The sequence below is a fragment of the Falco biarmicus genome, chromosome Z (assembly GCF_023638135.1).
Source record: "Falco biarmicus isolate bFalBia1 chromosome Z, bFalBia1.pri, whole genome shotgun sequence".
In the NCBI taxonomy this organism is placed as follows: Eukaryota; Metazoa; Chordata; class Aves; order Falconiformes; family Falconidae; genus Falco; species Falco biarmicus.
In genome coordinates this window covers 21,815,079-21,832,793 of record NC_079311.1, presented here as the reverse complement: position 1 = coordinate 21,832,793, position 17,715 = coordinate 21,815,079, and positions in this window count along the sequence as shown.

The window sequence follows — 17,715 nt, the reverse complement described above, 5'->3', positions numbered from 1 at the left end:
GGGCTGTTTTCTGCAGGCCAGAGCTTCTAATTTCTGTTTCACTTTGCTAGACAATTTTACCAGGTCTGCTAATTTGACCTGTTTCAATGTGATTGTTTTTCTTTCTCACTGTGGTCCATTGTCAGAAAGCTACATGCTAGTTCTGTCAGTGCAGAAAGGTACAGAGATGCACCAGACATGCCTTTTGAGGGTCTGGGAAAATGGTAGGAACCATCATTCCTGGGTGTCCCAGGGTTCATACAATCAGGATTTGTTCTGGAGTCTGCTCCTGGAATAATCCTGCTATAAGTGGTGACTGGAAAGCAAAGAGTTGACTGAAAAGGGAAAGACTCTCTAGTTCATTGAAGAGCTTTTCTGGAAAAGCATGACACAGCTGAAGGACATTATCACACAATACAGTAATCTTTAACAATGTGCAATGTAGAAAAATCAATGCTGTGATTCTAAATATGATTTGAAATGTGTTCATAAAGCAAATGCCTTCTTACTTAGTATAAGGTTCTTCCCTTATCACCACAACAGCACTCTACAGCAGTATTTTGGCTGCATCAGCATTTTTTTCTTAACTTTGTAGTCTATCCAAAGTTTTACATACTGTAATGTTAGTGAAAAAAATGTCAGCGTTTTGTGGTGCTGTCAATTGATATCCAATAGAATTAGAATAAGGAGGCCAGGGACTGCTAGCTGCTATCACTCTGACATTGTCATATTCTGGAGCCAAGGAGAAAAAGTAGAGACAACAATCCTCTTCGTTATACAGAACAGTTACCTAATTCATTGCCTCCAAAGGCCTGGCAGTCATTTTCAAGTATTTAAAAGGTAAATTTGACAATGAGTTACATAGGTGGATTTTTACTTCTGCATAAGTCCTATTATTATAAATAATAGTCCTAAATTAATTAATGAACTCACTGGCTACACTGGTAGGCACAGGAATATTCACCTTTCACAGGCATTTTCACAGGGCAAATATGTTGAAGTTTGGAGAAATTGACTGTGGACCTGCTTGATCACATCTACTTTGTGATTACCTGAAAATAATTTTGATATCGCCATAAGCTGTAGATTCTGCAATTTTGCCAAAAAATCTTAAGACAGAAAAACTGATTCGGGGCTGGGAGGGAGGGATAGGAGGCAGGACAGTGGGGAGGGTTACTTGGTCTTCCAAACAGGGCAGCGGTGGGAGGTTGTTAGGTTGCAATGACCAAGCAATGTTGCAAAGATTATCAGACTTTCCCTGTATTGCTCTTTGTTTCTTTGCCTAACAGAGACATCTTCACTCTTCTGCTCTTTTTTCATATTGTTCCTACTAATTAAGTATGAAATAATAAAGACAGTGAAAAATAAACTTGCACAACCAAGCTAATCAGGACATGGGAAGCAGCATGGTGTGTCTGCCACTGCTTTTCCAAGGCAGTTCCCGAGTTTTTTAATACATCCAGTGATAATAATTCATTAAACTTTCACACTGCCATCAAAAAACAAAGATTAGTGCAAAGAAACACTGCAGTTCTGAATTTAGATTTTTGTATGGGATGTTATTTAACACAGAGTAAGAGAGATGCAATGTCTTCCTGATCAGGGGTCTGATCTGGAAGCTGCTACAGACATCAAGAGAAATGCCTAACCATGCATTATACTTACTGATTTTTCCCCTTGACAACAACAGCAGAGTGATCTGTATCTATTGGTAGAGTTGCACAACATTTAATTCAGTGTTAAGTTAGGTGGTATTGATGGAGTCTAGTAAACTATAGATGGTTAAAATAAGTTAATGTGGTAGGTATAAAATATACTGTTAACTTCTGCTTTAAAGTAGTGCTCAATTTCAACGACATAGACTGTTCCCAAAAACAATAACCAGGATGTTGATGTATTTTAAAAGAATGAAGATGACAAACACAAACATGCCCTTCACAGCAGGGACAGACCAAACTCCTGGCCAGAGCCTTGATACAGAATCAGTTAAAAAAACAGGCAAAAGTGACTACGGCTAACATAATTAACTTGTGTGAATATGCAGAAGGAAAATTAGTTGGAAGTTTGACCCTCGCCCTACAATGTTATAATAGCACATGTTCTCAGGTTTCAACTTTTCTGTCAAAAATTATTTCCAAGAGCAAAACAATAGATTCAAAACTTCATAGTAGCTGCTTAGTCCTGATTTCCCAGTTTTTCTGGCTCCATATTCTTGCCACAGATAAGCAAAGACCCAATGACCTGTTCATGTTATCTCCACTTACTGCAAATATATTCATCTAATCAAGGAAAGGTAAAACACATGATTGCTTTGAGTCAACTTTTAAGTTCACCTGACATGGTGAACAGAAAATAGACTTCAAGGTCTCAGTTCAGCCCAGCTGAGATCTGAGTAACCACTGGAAGTGCTCCTCTCTCAAGACAATCAATGATGAGGGCTAAGGGTGGAATGCAACACAGTCAGACTTCCAACTTAACATTTTTAAAATGCAAAGTGCCAAATATTCAAAATTGACCCATAATTTATATAGCTTCTCATTAGGTATTGTGAAATAGTTACGAACAAGTCCTACTGAAGATGTTGAAAAACTTGTTTATGAAAAACAGTAGATTGTTACCAGAAAATAGCTTGCCTTTTTTTTTTTTTTTTTTGTGATCTATCCACAAACATACCACAAATACATTACACTGCAAGATGAAAAAGTGAAGAAGCTTTATTTCTCATCTCTCAGGTGATTGGAGTTCCTTTTCCCCCATCTGCCTATTTCTCCCACATAACTATTCAGGGTTATCAACATAAAAATTGAGGAACTGTTTGAGAAAGAGCTACCTGGGCAGAAATGGGTACAGAACATTAATAAAGCTATGTAAGCTTGGCATTAATAAACATGTCAAAGTCATTGGTGAAAGAGATGATAAGACTTTTTGGCCCATGACTGTGTGGAATCATCTTTTATATGAGTTGGAAGACAGTGGCATACAGAAAAAATAGAATCATAGAATGGTTTGGATTGGAAGGGACATTTAAAGATCTTCTAGTCCAACCCTTTGGCCATGGGCATGGAAAACTTTCACTGGACAGGTTTTTCAAAGCACCAGCCAACCTGACTTTGAATGCTTCCAGTGACTGAACAACACATTCTATGGTCAACCTCTTCCAGTGTCTAACCACCTTCATTGTAAATCCATTTAATGGTCCATCCTGTTAAGTATAATATTTGGAGTCATCCTGAATGCTGCCTTTTGTTGCAGTTGTAATACCACTCCGATATACATTTTCTTAAATTCCAGGAATATAGTATGATATATAGTTGGATTTGGGATGGAAAACAGAAGTAAGGAGCACTGGTAAATTGTTTTCTGTATATAAAAGCACTTAGTACTAAACCCTGGACTACAGAACATTATCTGTGAGGTTATTTTCTTATAACCTGAATATTCAACAAAGAGGATGGATCTTCAATGTTAAGTCCAGTTACATTATACATCTAAGTTACAGCTTCTGATGTTACATACATGGGAAATGAGGAACATATATCTATGCTGTTGTATAGAAACACAGAGGAGAAACAGTATTTTAAAGTCTAGGTTTGTTTTGTTGATATCAGTGGCAGATTTGCCAAAGGTTTCAAAGTTGTAATATCAATTTTACATTAAAGAAGTACAGTAATTTTGAGGGAGAAAATGTAAAAAAAAATTAATTTGTTCAAACAATGATGACCATGTCCAAACTTTAGTTTCTAACATTAGACAGTAAGGGATGGGAATTTCCTCAGTTGAAATTTAATTAGCGTTAGAAGAAGATTCTCTTTAAGTTATTATAGTTTTTTCACTGTGTTGTAGGAAACCATTTTAATCAGAAAAAGAAATCACTTTATGCATTTCAGTATATTAAGAAATTCATAGTAAAAGTTCCAGTTCTGGAAGAAATGTTCCTGGAGACTAAGTAGATAACCTGTATACCAAACTATGGGACTTTCCCTCTGAAGACACAGATAGAAAATTTGGTGCTCTAGGCTTTATGTATTTTTAATTCTTTTCCTTTGTCAGGTAATAATCAGATTAATTAATTTTCTAGTTAACAAATTGCGTTCTGGTGAACTGTAAACTACTGAGAAAAAATGATTGTCAGTCATTGGATAAAGAATGTTATTAGAGGTAGAAAAAACAATGGATCCATGAGCTAATGGAAATAAAACCAATAAGCCTTGAAAATAGCAAAGGAAACATTAATTCAGTCAGCGCCCTTACAGTTCGCCATAGGAATCATGACTAGCAATTTGAAATCCTGTTTTTCTCCTGGGAAGAAGTGATGCCTGGAATATGATATAAACTATACTGATCAAATAAAAAGGGAAGCCGCAGGCTAAAACAGAGAGAAAGAAGTTACAACAAAGAAAAACAGCTAGTTGTATGAAATGACACATTTATACCCCAGCAAAGTAAAATTAGAATCCTCTCCATTTACTTTATATCGGCTGCAGAAGAAAAATAGCTGTATTACATAGACTAGAAAACAGAGTAACATAAAATAAAGGATTATTTTGAATCACCCCAGAGGATACCTTCTGAAATATGTACTTAGGATATGCAGATAAAATGGTATCATTGACTAGTTCTTGAATATCAAAAAATGTAGTAATCTTGAGCGTATTAAAGAGACTTAAAAAAAGAGTGCAAGTAAAAATCTGTAAGTAAAGATCATGTGCAAAGCAATTTTCCCTTAAAAAAAAGGTACTAAAGAGAGCAATAAATCCTTTATCTACAGCAGAAGAATTACAGTGTGAGGGCTTCTTCATTTCTGGTAGCCTGAAATCTCGTATTCAGTCTAGTCTGACTGATATGCAGTCTTTAGACTGACACTGTCTAAAGAAAGAAGAAAGGTGTACTTAACAAGTAACAGTGCTGTAGGAAACCACTGACAGTTCCAGAACCTGGGATACAATGGTAAAGTAAGAGATGAGAGAAAATGCTGAATTTATTTTTACCAACAATGTCTTCAAAATTCATTGTGTACAAAACCTATTCTATTGTTCCTATTTTATCTTCAGTCTAGCATTATACTTACAATAGCAAAGAAAAAGTGCCTTAGAAATACTCTAGGTATACACATTTGCTACTACAAAATAATGGCTCATACTATTGTATGTGATAATTGAAAAAAATGCCCTGTAGCACTTTGTGGAAGTTTCACAGCAGAGATGTGCTCTCAGTTGAAAATGTTTAGTAAAACGCATCAGTCTCAATTTTTAGCTCTGAAAGTGGTATCTCTGCTAATTAAGGAGCAGCATGTAATGGGCAAGTTTGGTGGATTCATGACATAGCAGGTTTAAATGGGATCAAGCACACAGAATGAGAGAGGAATGCAAGGTCAAGATCTTACATCTACAAATTTAGTTGTAATTTTACATTTGTAGATTTTACAAATTTACAAAGAATTTTAATTATAGATGCTTTAAGCAAATAATACAAAAGCCTAATAGAGGTCAAATTAAACAACTGTTCCTATCCTTCATGGCTGTGAGAATATACATCAAGGTAGAGGACAAAAGAAATAGTCCACGTCTGTGTTATGCTTTTGATCAGGTGTAGTAAACCAGAGTGTTGCTCAAATCACAAAGGACACACAGAAGCTAAGACAGCTGTAGGAGTAGTGAGGTAAGCCAGTTTATGCTAGTTACTTGTGTTTTATTCTACATAAAAGAGAGATAGAGTTTTAACCTGCTATATATTACATTATTTCCTAAGTTTCATACACACAATATAAGCAAAAGGCAATTTTTCTTTTTTTTTTCTCATATATTTCCTGTATAAGGATCCATGTGCCACATGGATGTTCACAACTTAGTAGAAGTTATAGCTAAAAATATTTTTTTAAAAAAATTAGTTTCTGTAGTGATCTAGACTCTGCCAGGCAAATGGCTGTTAAAGAAAATATAATTAGAAAGATTTAGAGTACAATTGGAATAATACAATTTCACAGTGAAACCAACAAATGCAATTTTTGGGCAAGTAAGTGTATTGGTCTTTCATTCCATCATCATTTGAGTTTCTTTCCTATTCTGATTGGAAGTAAAATGAAAGTTTTAACTGAATACATTGGGCACAATATGAAATTAGATGCTATTTTCCACAGGTCATCTACCTACTCATTATCACAAATGAGCAGTGCTCTCTGAAAAAAACTTCCTCTCAGATAAGTTGGTGCTTTTTTCTGGTTTTGTTTCCTGCTGTTCAAGTTACGGTCCTACTTACTGCACATGATTTACAGTTTCCTGTCAACACAGAACTGCAGATTTTCTCAGGGACTTCTGCATCAGGCGTAGCTGTGTTCATGTGGAACACCTCTCAGCCTTACGTGTCCTACAGATGGAGCCTGGAATCACAGAAATATTAAGGCTGACACCTGAGGTATGTCCATGCTTTTTGGGTGCCCAGTCTGGAACATCTATAGCCTGTGTTCTCAGAATATTAATGGTTTTTACATCACTTTGTAAATGCAAAAGTAAGGCTCCTTGATGTCAGAGGCAATGATAAGCTCTGAAATCTGCAAGTCACATTACCAATGTCTCAAGCCGAGTACTTAGAAAATGAGGAACTTAACAAACTTCAGGTAAAAAAATCAGTTTAAGCAACTAGGTTGTACCTCGTCAGGGGAGACTCAGTAACCACCTTGACTTTTAGCTAGTTAAATAAAGATATAATCTATTTGTTTTAATGTTCCTTGCCTGATTCACTACATAGTTCCAAATCCTGAGAGAGATGCAGAGCATTTTAATAGACAATTATTTATTAGAATGTACAGGACTATCATTGTAGAGGTGTGGCAATAGCACTTGCAAGCTGAGGAAATATATCACAAAAGCTAAACGTAGTTGGAGATTTAATAAGCACTGTAAATTATAATAGATTACATTTGAAAAAAAAAATAAATTGTTTCCTCACAGAAAAAAAGGCTAATATCCACCTCTCTCTGTAAAGGTGCATATGTGACTGAACATATTTACGTGTGTGGTTGCTGCTGTTCCACTATTACATGTATGGATGAATTAATGTTAGTCTGCACATCACATTTATTTTTCAAAATAAATCAATGATGAATTTGAACATCTTTACAGAACTGCATATTTCCTTTTTAAAAACACATTTTACAAAGTGTTTCTGTTTGGACACCCAAAATTTAAGTCACAACACAAATTTACTCATTTATTTGATGTATACAGCATGATCAGCAGACTGGGAGATGCATTGCCTGAAAGCTAATCCACAGGAAGACACTGATTTTGCAAATAAGACAACTGATACCCCTCAGATGTTAGGGCCAAATCCTGAAGTATGGACACTTTTTTTGGGTGTCCACCTTGAAACTTCTAGTGTCTGCTTTCTTAGAATGTTAACGAGCCCTGCAACATTTTAAAAAAATTGATTGTAGCAGCCTACAGTCTGCAAAGGGCCCAATTTCTCACCATCACTATGTTGTGTATTTCCAGCAGAATGAGGACTGAAGTCCAAGTTACAGGGTAGCAACAGATAGATTAGTCTACGTAGAAAATAGGATTCTCTGATCCAGATGGCAAAGTAGGACTCAAAGGATGATTAATAGTCATTTCGTGTGTGTGCCAAACAACACAAGAAAGGCAACAGACAGCCCTCCAAAGATTAGACTGTGTTAGAGAGAAGCTATTGTTCTGCATACCTGAGAATGAAAATGTATTTTTAAGTTGTCAAAACTTATGACTGCAACAGGGAAAAGGAACTGACTGCTTTAGGTGGAGTTCAACATTTAAAACTGAAAGCTCTCTAGGGCTCTTCTGTTAATCATCTTCTCTGGAGAACTGAAAATAAGGGGCTACAAATGAAATAAAAGAATCCCTGCTTGCTTAACCTTCTCACTGAAGTGAAAACCATGACAAAAAAGATCTAAAAAAACCCTGAAGACACCACATTCAGCTGTTTGAAAGTAGCTGTAATGAGGGCTTGTAACATCTCATTAGGAAACTGTCAAACCCCAGGTTGCTTTATAAATGGACAATCATGAGCTGCAATTACAAAAGAATGGGAAATACTATGATAGAACCAAACATTGCGGCAGGAGAGGGTAAGGTGCACAGCATGTGCTGGGAATTGAACCTGAGTTTCTTCCTTTAAGTTCTTTAGAAAAATTTTAAAGGAAATACTAGGGTAACTTTCATAGGCAAAGGAATAAGAAGAACATTTTAGCCACTCATTGGGACTGGAATCTCTGAATGAGCCACCGGTATAGTAAAGGTCTCAGGTGAGGAGCTTCAGGTATTTGACACCAGGAAAGCACCCAATGAAACTTTTACAGTAGTGCTGTAATAACATGTTTATCATAGGGATGGTAGTGTGACAATGGGCATGTAGGTTTTTTGCTGAGCCTACAGAAAAGAAGGCATACTGGATCTTGCTAAAAGTAAAAAAGTAAACCAAATCAATGATTGCTAAATAACTGAAAGGTGGCAAAAAGCAGTGAATGTTTAAGAAGGAAAGAAGACTTATTTGATACTTTAAATAACTTCTCCCTATTTTATCCAACTCAATTTTAATTTATTAGCAAAATTATATTTGCAACAAATGAATACCTAAGAAAAAAAGAACTACTCTTCCTCTTGTATGAGAATTTATAACTGGTCATTCAAGGACAAACTTCAGTGTAAACCCACATGCAATCCATAGTCTCTACACAAGGTATGACAGAAACAACTCCCTGGACAGAGCCAACAAGTACCTGGGCTCCCTGTTCCAGGGCAGTAACTTCCTCTACAGCTTGGGTAGAGGAATACATTTGGGTATATTTATCAAAGAATGATCTGTGTCATGTCCAGCTGTCCATCAAGAACTATCCTATAAGGAACGATTCTAAGACCTCACTGAAATACAGAGGCAGATGCTACTCCGTAAATAAATACATGCTGTCATAAAGGTTGCTTTGGGAAAACCTGACTGCAGGCAATCCTGACAGTGGTGGCAGCATACAGGCCTGTCTGCTGCATAAAAACGGGCCTTCTTCCCATTTCCCAAACACATTATATTATGCTGCTCATGGGGGGGGACATAACCATGAATATTGGCTGAAAGCCACCACTCCTGCCAGAAGACTGTGATCTTCCTTCCCTTGAGGGCCCAGTGGTATGACTAGCCAGACAGTAGGTGCCAGTACCACCAGCTGAAATCTCCAAAGTACCGTCCAAGTCATGTGTACCTCAGAGCAGAACCAAGCAACTAAGCCTGTCAGCACAGGAAAGAATGAGGGCACTGCACACCCAAGATGAGAACCAGCCAATTTCTCCCACCTTGGAAATGCACACTAATGTGTTGCATTAAATTTCACATTAAACATGTAGAAATTCCAGAATTGGAAGAGAAGTGCAAAGAAATAACAGAAAGGAGTGAATATTACTGCTGTTCATGTGATGTTGCAATTTTTACCATTTCCTTTACTTACTAATACTTACTACCTTGACTGTCATAAAACCCCTCAGTTCCCATAAGAAGAAACCTTTTAAGAATAAGTCAATAATGCTAGTTTTCTGTATCACTTGGTCAGCTATTACATATGAGGTGCTTGTGCTCATTCCTATTGTTCTAGCTAATTTTCCATTTGTCTGACAGTTAAATTTCCTGAATTATGTGCAGAGAAGATTTCCTGATTAGAGCAAGTTATTAGAACTTTTCCCCTGCATACAGCAAAATTAATCGGTCATAAACCTGAAGCATAGTGCCACCTTTCTAGTGATGTTTGTGACAGCTTTTCACACATCTTTATTCTTGATGATGGTAACTGTGCTCTTCAGAAAGTTGTTGGATATTGACAACACAGAGAGCTTTCAAGCCTTTTGAGGCAAAGAAACTGAAATGGAGAAACCAGGAGCCTAAGGATGAATGTGATGTTATATAGAACAAATCTACAGCTCAGACCTTGACCAAGCTATATGTTCTCCAATGTTGCAGGCCAGCTACCATGCCAAGTGTTCAAAGTTCAAGTTTATGCCTTTGAATGAAGTGACTTCTCTTTCTTTGTGCAAGCCACTTCCTCAGTGCATGTTTTCTCTAACATATTAGTTAGCTTCCTAAGTGGGCACATGCAGCGTCTAGCCTGGCAGATCAGAAAGATATTAGGGTCTGTTTCTGGAAATAGCCAGTGTATTCCTGCTCTCCAGCTGAAATTGTATATTCTAAATTTCCCTTAAATAAGACAACTGATCTTTGGAGTGTCTTTGTATCTATTCCTAGCTTAGTAATAATGTTTCTTTTAGTTTTTTGTATAGCAGCCTATACAGAAAAAGATATAAACCAGTATACAGAATGTCCTTTCTAAAAATGTGCAGAACCTAATTCCTTGCAAATTTCTTTATACTTTATTGCCTCACCATATATTTTGTCCAGCTTTCACTGTCTTTCTGACATTCACATCCTGTTTCTAGATATTTCAGAAAGTATGCATTAAATAACCTTACTCCAGGACTACAAAAATGGCTCTGTGTGACTAATCATCAAAATTTCTGTGTAAATGTGAAGCAACTTAGTTTTCCTAAAAATGAAAGATGAAAGAAGTGCATGTACTAATAATTTTCATGCCCTAAGAGCTAAAATAACAGAAATTCCAAACTTTCATCCTGAACAAAATACTCAAAAGCATATTTTTGTTCCAGAACACACACTGTTTATATCTTAAATTTGACACCAGTCTGAAGTCCAAATGACGTACCCCAATTTTCTCTTTCATCACCTAAGTGCATTCATAGTAAACTGTTCAACAGAATTTGCATTTCTTTAGTCTGAGAAGGTAAGATCAGTCTTTTTGGATTACTCTCTGTATGGCAACCAGTGAAAGCTTCCAATACGTTTATACAAACTTTTGAGTTTCTGGAAATGTAAAGCCTTCTGCACTAGTGGATGTTTGTTTTTACTCCATTCTTTTGGTGTGTGTCTGGTAGGTATGCATTTATCAACAGCTAGCACTCAGAGACAGGTTTTTACAGAAATTGGAATGAGAGACCATCCATAACCTCACTCTTTTAGTGACTCTTAACACACTTCTAACGGTGGTTCAAGGCTTTTTGACCATGTAGGCAAAACTCAAAGTCATTGTCCTCAGAACTGGATGGTTTCCATGTAGAAAGGAAGAGAATCTAGAGTGTATCCCAGAGGACAGTGCTCTCAAGACACAGCCTGGGGGATATGAAAAGCAGGGGAATTACTTATGATTCTTCCATGTGCATTTTGTTACATTACCCACTGTCCTATGCATCTGCTTGCTTTGCTAATACTTGAGGCCATTCATGGCAGTATTTCCCCACGTTACTTTGTAAATTGGTACTATAACAAGTTGGACAGCTGAAAAGAAAGCAGAAAGTGATAAAATATTGGAGCAAAGTAGAAGGATCATAGCAGTATAACTACACCATAAATCCTTTTGTGGGTTTTTTCTTTGTTTTTGTTTTTCTTTTTTTTTTTTTTTAATTGTGTAGTGTTATTGGTATTTGAGGTGTTTATGAAATTACAAATAGTTCACTGTTCAGAGTGGGCATAATACTGGTGTGGACCGGACAGAACACCTTACTACAGATTAAACTGCCTATGTTTCAGCTCAACCCAGGTTACTTATTGGTAGAGATTGTCAATCACATTTTGGGAAATTTGTCACAGGAATAGATTTCTGTCATTCTTATGGACAATGAGCTAATTCAAGGTTTTGATTTAGGTTGAGACTTAATTCAGATGTCCAGAGGTTAAGGACCAGCATTCATGTGTAGTCTGGTTGAGAAAAACTGAAACACTGAGATGGTCTAATATGCACCACCTACCTTTCAGCTTGGATCTACCAGGAAAACATGATTACAATTTTATACTATTTCAATTCAATGCAAAGCCATAATTTTAGTAGATTACAAAGATGTTCCACTTGATCAGCATTCTTCATTTGTCCACTACAAGTAGAAAAGATTCTCTCAAGCTCGTATTCAATACAAATACTAACAATTATAAGATTTCATTTCCTATAGTACATTTTATTGCCTTGCCTACAGTACCAGATTCTATCCAAGAAAGTACTGTTCAGTATGACTGCTCAGAATAGTTTTGGGGTTTTTTTGACTGTTCCTGACATATGGTTTATGTATTAAATTCAAGTATATATTCATAACTGATGTGGAACACTGATATCTCAAAGTTTGGAGGTGGTCAGATTCACAAGTTTTGTTAGGTTAGTTCTTCTGCATTAAAAGATTAACAACAACAACAACAAAAAGATTAAAAAAATCATATTCTAGACATGAAAGTAGTTTCCTTATGGCACAGTGTAGTATTTTGTATGTGATTACACAGCTTGCTTCATAGATAAAAGCATTGCAATATTCACATTTGTAAAAACGATTAGTTAGAACTCTGAGGTGGTTTCATTTGAACCAGAGACTTCCACAACTTCACCGTTTTCTTGGTAGCCTGGACCTAATGTTTTGGTTCTGCCCACTCTCTGCCCGCTCATCCAGAGCTAAATCCAGGTTTACCAACTCAAAGCCCCACTGTTCTCTATGGTATATCTCAAGATTTGTTTGATCATGTTATTTCAACAACAGTAGTACAGTATACAGTCCACATTTTGCTGTCAGCCCAACCGGTACCACACCTAGGGATGCCAGACCTAACTCCAGTTTCCCTCGTTTTGTCTTACATATGAGTAATCTGACTAAGTCTAAAATAACAAAAAGAGACTCTTTTCACACTTTCTACTTAACAGTTCAGCTATAATGTCTTAGGTAACGAACACCTGGCACAAACCTTAATGGAAGCACCAATATTTAAAACATATTTAACAACATCTGTTAAATTCAAATTTCATCATACCATGCTAATTCAGTATAATGATATTGACATTATCTGAACAAGCATATAAAACATATCCCTTGGGAAGATTGTAGCTTTCTGGGATTGGAAAAGGCTATAATAGTAACAAAACAAAAGTTTGCAAAGGAACAAGCAATGAAAAAACTACTTTTTCAATAATTTTTAGAAGTCTGCATGGCAAGAAAAGAAAGACATTAAGGATAAGATTATGCTATAAAATTGTCATACCACGAAGAAAAGCAGTGTAGAGAGCTAATCAGTTTCCGTAATTAAAAAGAAAAAGAAACAAAAAAATGTCTAAAGTAGGTGCTCTGAGAAATGGGTGACTTTCAGGTTCAGGTGATGGATGTTATTCATGGAGATATACCCTAGGAGAGGTCCAGGAACAATAATGAATCATAAACACACAGGATCTATCACCTGATATATTAACCACCCAGAAGGGAAGGAAAATATAGCACTGCTTTTTCTCTGGAAACCTCATTACTCTTCTGCCTAACATAAGCCCAGTTTCTTGTCCTGTTTCTGCTTAGCAGCTCCCCTTATAGCAGCAAAACTTTCTTGTCTTTCACTGATGTAAGTGAGGGTATGGGTCCCTTTCTCTTAGATGCAATGTACTGACACTAGAATATATACAATACAATAGGTTAATAAGAGATTAGAAGATATTGAATAGTGATCATCTTTAACACTCCAGTTTAGACCCATCTCCAGATCTTCAGACCATCGAGTGTTTGATAGCAAACAAAGAATGAATTAGAAATTATTAATTCTATTCTCAGAAACTGTAACAAAACCATTTACACTCACCTTCAGATCTTTAACTTTCACCTGACTGCCAGACAAGTTCTGTACAGTTTATACTGAATATCTTAACTAGAAAAGAAATACAGTATGAGTAGCATCTTCGGACAACAGGAACCATTCTCTGAATGTTAGCAGCTGAGAAGTTCCTGTTGCTACCAATTTGTTTTTTTTTTTTTTTTAAAGTGAAAGCTTTTCCATGGGGAACAATGAGAAAGTATAGTCGAACATAGCAGAATCCAGATAATTTTGTTGTAACTAAAGTTTAAGTGATAAAAGCTATGTAGAACATAGCAAAATAAAAAGTGAGAAAACACAAGCATGGTGAAGTTGACCATCACTAACAGTATCACCAACTGGAGTACAAGGCGGGGGGAGTGGAAGAGGTAAATGCTGCTTTTTGCTGTTGAGACTTGTCTGTAAAGCATGGAAAGAAATAGCCATTTATCTCATAATAGTGTCATGATAGCAACTTCTTGGGAAGACTGGCTTCCTATCATCTGACAACACGGAGCACCAGAGATATAACCATAGCTCTTTAGCAGCTTTTCAAGTGTAGGCTCCAACTCACATCTTGGACCTTGTGTCAAACCACAGATACCAGAGGAAGCTTGATTCTTATCAATATTATTTCTACTTACTTTTAACTTTAAAGAATTCAATGAACAATCTTCAATGCCATCAGACAGCTGATTTGTACTTTGTAAAAGTAAGGCATTCATTTGGAGAGATTTACTTTGTCCAGCTTAACTTCTTAAACTATTGCAAGTTGTTTACATAAATTCCATTAGCCAAAAGGATTCATGAAAGATATTTTAGGTCTATGATTGAAAAAATCAAGTTCAATTTACAGTTAGTATCATTTGCTACCTTAGAGCATCATGAATAATGCCCCTGTTGGGTTCAGGATTTAAATGATTTAGCCAGAGATTTATCACTTCCTGCCACATATCAAAGTTACAGTGGCTGGATATTTCCCATACTCCACATTTCTGATGTAGAAATACAGATATAGAGATATAAACAAAGGGCTTCACACTCCAGGTCTGTCTCTTTGGTACTTTGTACAACTGAAACATACTAAAAAGTGTTTAAGTGTGTATAATCTTGACATGAACAGTTAGCATTCTTAAAAGTGCATTGGGATGTATACTTGTGAATGTGCAATTAGAAATGTTTTAGAAATTAGTAAGTGTGGAACTGCTGTATTGTACATTTTCTGATACATTTTCTTTCTTGTGTAACCTGTGTTTTTTCCAAAGCTATGGAAAAAGACCAAGGAAGTCACAATCTGCCCTCTGGGACAGTGCTACTAGATTTTTTCACTAGTTACTTCAATTCAAAACATGCAAACTTTACAACAATTTTCCCACTAACACCAGAAATACATACTAGTATAATTTAGATTCTGCTGGAAAATTTCTTATAAAACACTTCTGTGTCACATTAGTTAAGGAAATAAAATGCTGGCCATGCTGGCTCTTATTCAGCACCACTTGTGACCACAACAGGATCTGTTATTCCATGGTGTGCATATTCCAACCTGCAACGCAGATCTTGTGTGTTATAAACACACTGTTTATATTTGCTGTTTCCTACATGCACGTGACCTTTGGTTACAAGTATCTCCACTTCTGAGACCTATACAGACCTGTACCATCAAAGACTTCTTCTGGACTCTCCCACTGTAAAAAGCCCTAAATTTTGTATCTTACTGTGAGTGCAGTGCAGCAAATTTTTCTATCAGTCAATCAGTTAGCAGTCAGACACAGACAAATGGCATTTTGATCTAACTCCCAATCTCCATTTTGATAACATACATAACTAGAGATTGTTGAAATAAAAACTTATGCATATGGTATTTAAATTGTAATAGCCATTACCCATGTACTGCTTTCATCATGACTAGTCAAGGACTGGATCAATTTTAGCACTTTTCCTTTTCTGTGAAACGGCATTATTTTTCAGCCTGCCTGTCAAAGTGAGTTCTATTGCTATCCTAAGGGCTAGATACAGGGTCATGTGACTCTCTATGGCTTCAATAAAAATGAACTTATAATGTAAAATGTTGTTTTCATTTTATTCCTGTGTATTCATGTAATGTTGTTTGGGTGACTAGAAGTGTTCACGTGGTATGTATTGAGCATATCTCTCATTTTTAAGAAATTATATTTGTGCCATTACTTGCAGCTGACAGAGGCTTTGCTCTTGATTAAATGTCCTTTCAGCAAAACAGGTAAAAGCTTGATGGGGTGAACAGTGGTATAGTTTTATTACCCTTTTTCTATGATTGTTTCTAAAAGACATTGTTTTAGGAAACTAGTGCATTTTTTTCATAGACAACCCCACATTTTATAAGCTTATGAGGAAACTGCAAGTCAACTTTATTTCTGTTTTTTTTGGTTCCATTTGCACGCATAATAGGTACAACCAGTGATGACACATAGTACAGCCACCTCCTGAGTAAGCATAATGATGCTGCATTTTTAGTAGTTTAATTTAGATCAAGAGACTCTAAATAGAGCAAAGGCTTTCCTCCATTACACACTTCACTCTTTTATATTCTAAAATGGGAGAGGGTCTTCACAAACAATGTTCCTCCTATCGTCCCAAAGGGAAGTTGTCATGGTTTAACCCTGGCTTGTAACTAAGTTACACACAGCTGCTAGCTTACTCCCCCCTCTCCCAGAGGGATGGGGAGGAGAGTTGGAAAGGAATGTAAAACTCAAGGGTTGAGATAAGAAAAAATTCATAATTGAAATAAAGTAAAAATGAAAGAACAAAAATAATAGTTATAATGAAAAGGAGGGAGAGTGGGAGAGGAATGAAATCTAAAGGGAAGGGAGGAAAGAAAATGAGTGATGCACAGTACTACTGCTCATCACCTGTTGACCAATGCCTGAGCAATGATCGGCAGCCCCAGCCAAGCCCCCACAGTTTATATACCAAGCATGACACCCCATGGTGTGGAATATCCCTTTGGGCAGCCCAGGCCAGCTGTCCCGGCTGTGTCCCCTCCCAGCTCCCCGTGCCCCCCCAGCCCTCTCGCTGGCTGGGCCTGAGACACTGAGAAGTCCCTGACTGAGGATAGACACCACCCGGGCACAGCCAAACCCACCCGTGTGCTGTCAGCATTGCTCGCACAGCACAGCCACAGCACAGCTGCACCCGCTGCCGAGAAGGAAGTTAACTGCACCCCAGCCGAAACCAGGACAAAAAAAGCACTGTGGATCAAAACTCACAAAATTTCCTCTGCTCATTATGGACTAACCCATACAGAAGGGTTTTGTCCCAAGGATGACCAAAGTATTTGTTCTGGTATGACCAGCTCTAACACTGAGCATAAACAAGAAAAACAATTACCCTGGAAGTCAGCATGTTTTCTTGCTACTAGCTGCAGTGGGAAAATGAGTAAAAAATGAGAAGAGGATGTGATTACAATGGAAGCCTACACCTTTGCTGTCTGCTAACCTCCTCTTGACTCTAAAGGCAAAGACTAGTTTCCCACAAGAAAGAACTTTGATAAGCTGCTACTCATCAGGGTAGAAAGGTTGTGTCTGACAACTAGAGTTGGCATTCACAATTATTTTAACAAGAAACCAGCAATGTGTATTTTTTTGCAGTTTCTAGTGCTGCTAAGAATAAACCCGTACAAAAGATTTATTACTTTTATAAAGACAGTCAATTGAGCATGACAGTAATATATTGTTCCAAGAAAAGTTTAACTCGACTAAACTGAGACTCGGTAGGAAATTTAAAGAGAAGCAATTCCTGTTATCAGTTTTAATGAATGCTATTAAGTGATAACCAAAAAGAAAGGGGGAAAAAAGATTAGTGATTGCTCAGAAAACATCCTTCCCACTCCTTTAAATTATCATGACACCACAATCTTTAGCTGTGAAGTTAATTTCCTCAATAATTGCATTCTGCTTAGAAGTGCAAGCACTCAGAAATGGCTTCTTGGTATGCCTTCCCCAAGGAATGGCAAAACCCAGGTCCTCAGCACAGAATTCCTGGCAGAATTGTAGGGAATGGAAAGAGATCTCTTTTTGCCCCTTTTTTAGG